Source organism: Acanthochromis polyacanthus, chromosome 21 (genome assembly GCF_021347895.1).
Source record: "Acanthochromis polyacanthus isolate Apoly-LR-REF ecotype Palm Island chromosome 21, KAUST_Apoly_ChrSc, whole genome shotgun sequence".
Classification (NCBI taxonomy): Eukaryota; Metazoa; Chordata; class Actinopteri; family Pomacentridae; genus Acanthochromis; species Acanthochromis polyacanthus.
In genome coordinates, this window is record NC_067133.1 from 5838227 (window position 1) to 5842278 (window position 4052).

The following is a 4052-nucleotide window of genomic DNA, read 5'->3' on the forward strand; positions in this document are numbered from 1 at the left end:
GATCACAGTGTGTCTACAAAAGCACGAAACATTTAGTCACAGGTATCTGGAACTGAACACTAAAGTATTTCAAATTATGATCAAAACAATCTGCTAAGATCTAGAAATTATTGTAAATTTTAGAGTTGTATAAATTTACAATTTGAAGTTGATATCTTCTCTGTAATTTTTACACTTTGCAAAGTCGTCCCATGGGCCGGATTGGACCCTCTGGTGGGCCGTTTCTGTCCCACAGGCCGCATGTTTGACACCCATGCCATAGGTTGTCAGGATTATGAAGCAGTAGGGACTTTGCTCAGCCCACACATCTTTAAATTTTAATCTAATTGCACTATTTTCAAGTTATTTTCAAGTAAAATGAATTGTGAGACACTGTGGTCTGGACAAATTAAGGTCATCCCTTTTCTTTCTCTGCTCAGCTATATTTTACATGATTTTCCCTGGGAAAACAAGACAAGTGGTTCTCTAACAGTGTGTCTTCAAATTAGCCTTATTTAGGAGAATTTACAGCTCTAATCATATGTAAAAGTGGGCCTTATGACAATAAAAAAAATCCTTTTAGAATCACTGAACAAGACCAGAATTAGGAATGGGATTGATATCTTACAAATTATTAATGCCAGTTTATTTATAAATCATGTATACAGTACCTCAGATAAAATAACTGACAATAATTAGAGATAATTTTCTGTCTGTACTGCCGCTGATAACGACACTGTCTAAAGTTAAATGTTTATTCAGAATGCAAAGTGAGCTGACAAGAGGCTAAAACACTAGTACGGAGGAAAGCTGCGTGATGAAGGATTATGGCTGGTGAGATTTGGCTCTTTAGCAGCACCGGAGTTAGCTGCATGACTGCAGTATAAGCTGAATGAACAATGGAGCCTCTCAGCAGCCTGTTTACAGGACACAGTAAATCCACATAAGTAGTGAAATGGCTCATACACTTCTAGACGCCAGGCATACTCGCACACTTTGTTTCACAAATATGCAGTTTCTACTTTTTATCCGGTTCTTTGTCTGTTGACCTGTCTGGATCTGAACCCTCCTCTCCAACGCGCGCACACACACACACACACACACACACACACACACACACACACACACACACACACACACACACACACACACACACACACACACACACACACACACACACACAACCACAATGTCCTCGTTTCACTGTGGCAAACATACTCCAATAATTGCAAGGAACAGGTGAAAATGAATGATATTGACATCTTTCCATATTCTCATTCATTTGTTAGTCTTCTTTTAACCTCTTTAACCCTTTTCCACCTCAGCAGGGTTCAGTGTCAGTCTGGATCAACAAGCATTTCTTAGTCTAAGGTGAGGTCAAGGACTGTAACAACACACTCTTCTACATGTTTTCCCTCGTCTTTGCTTAGGAAATTGAAACTCTTCCGTTGCCTCTATCACAGCTGATCATCATCAGATTAACTGCAATAAATCCAAAAACAACTACTCAGAATATGCATAGAGCAAAAGAAACAGCTTTGCAGATAGTGAGAATACAATTTGTTTAGCCCGTCTCTCCTCTGCATGTCTTCTCAGCCCTTTTTCTCGGCCTATCTTCTACATCTGTCTAATTCCCACTTGTGTTTGCATGTATTCGTGTGCTTAACTGTGTCAACACTCCACAGGTGGCTGTGGTGATGCCAGACACACACAAACTTAGACACACAAATTAGTCTATCCCTCCAAAACGATCATGTACAGCTGCTAGTGTGATTATGTGATTATGCGTGCGGTGGGTGTTGTTGATCTCGGGGGCTGTCTGAGCCTCCGAGACTATCTGAGTGTGTTCGCAACTCGATGATTCCAATCATGGAGACAAACCCCGCTAAACCTATGGGACAGACGCACGCAGATAATGAAGATGAAGTCATACTTTATACAGAACAGTTGGGAAATCCAACTGGGTGGCCAAATGTGTAGTGAAAATAAAAGATTAGGACGCACAAGGAAACGTGGACAAAGAAAATATTACATGAGAGGAAGAAGATGAAGATGAGTAGAGAGACAAAATACACCCAAAGTCTGGCATGTCAAGAAAAATTGTGATTTCAAACGATAACAATCATGATTAAGAAAATTGAAAAATGTGCGTTTATGACAGAAACGTGAGAAAGAGAGAGAATTTTGGGCTGAGCCAAACCATTAGCTCTCCTGAGGCTGTGTGATTAGTGTCAGTCTGTATGCATTAGTGTCTCATTTGGGAAACAGGCGGAGCAGCTGCTTCGGTTCTGAGGAATCTACAGTAGTTGAGACTGAGGTTAGACACTGTAAAAGACCATGATGATGAGGGCGAAGCATGTAAGCATATGCTGGTCGGGGCGCTTAAAATAAATGGAAAAACCAGTAAATGTGAAGATTATGGGCCTTGTTCAAAGCTAATTAGCAGACTTTCTGCAGAACTTCCTCAATTTCAACACTGTTTCTCCAGCCAGTATAAACAGACGACAATGGACTCAACACCAGACGTAACGAACTACGGATGTGGGGAGCAATTCCAGAAAAAAAGCAATTACATTTTCAACACTGTCAGAGTTTTTTGATTTTTTGTGATCCCCAAGGAGGTTTTAGGAGATGAATTTGAGAGACTGATAGGAAAGTAAAACACACATGATCAGTAAATTAAATGGAGCACGGCTCAAAAACACTATACAGAGGAATATGGGTTCAGCAAGTTGTTGGACTATACATCCAGCATGGTCAAATATCTTTCTAGAATTGATGTGTAGATTAGTGTGAAAAACAAAGAGTTTGTTGAGGCTGTAAAAATGTAACTAGTTAAATATCCATTGCATGTAGAGCCACCAAATGTTGATTGGTTTGTTTACTTCTTCAGTTTCTATAATGAAATAAATTCAACTTCAATTTTCTCTGTGATTATAACATCAAAATTTTGCTAGATTGCACTAAAGACATTTCAGAATTTTCTCTACTTCTAGCCAAGGTTGTGCTGTTTGTAAACAGGATTTTATATTGCGGTGAAAAAGTACCCCACAGTGAGGAAAAATGGGACAGGAGCAAAAAAAAAAAAAAGTTTCCCAGCTTGGAGTGAAGTTACTGTGAAAATATCCCGACAGGCCTTGGTGAACGGAAAAAGCTTCTTTTGTTGTTTTAGCCACTTGGACAAAACTCTACCCAACAATCTTGTGTTTGATTCGAGAACCCAGTTCACCTCTGCATCAGGAATCTGCTCACATTTCTGCTCTACAAGTGGACAAAACATGACCCACGTACCCTGTCATGTACAGCAGACAACAGCTGGTTAACAAAAAATGTTTCTTCATTCATCAAAAATACGCTAAAGCTGAGTAATATCTGAATATTTTTAAATGCAAGTTTAAAAATGACTAAAATTTGGCTGGAGATCAAAATTTTGGTAAAATTCCATATGAAAATGACACATTAGCACATCTGTAGTTTCAGACACCTTACTCATCTTCTCAAACAGGCTACACAAGGGTAGCTGGTGAGGAGCAGAGGCGTGGTGGGATGGAAAGAAGGAGGGTTGGAGAAGATGAGGTGCGGACAGAAGGCAGCCTCAGCCTGAATAATGGCTTTCCAGGGAAACTGTAAATGGACCGAGGCAGACTCAAGAATTCCCAGATCCCGTGCTGCTGGGAGATGAGATCTTGGGACTATGGCTGGTTTTAGAATTGTGACCATATCAGGAGGGAGAGGCGCTGATATATAAGAGTACTGCTTCAGCACACACATCCTTATTCCTACTGAGTTTACCTCTTTCTCCTGCATAGGTAAGTATTTGAGTCAAACACTGGATCTTGTTTACCCTTTAACGCACAAAATGGGTGAAAAGTGACCCGAATCCAATGGAAAATGCGCATCTCCTGACCCACACTGCACATTAAAGGGTTAAACCAATAGCCAGTGTCCTTCTTTCTAACTTAAAAACCTTAATTTGTGCCTTTTTTTCCACTGTTTAGGTTTCCTCTGCAGCAACCAGTGGGTAAGTGAGCTGGTCTGGTTGGTGTGAGTTGGTGGCAGCAGCAGTAGCAGCC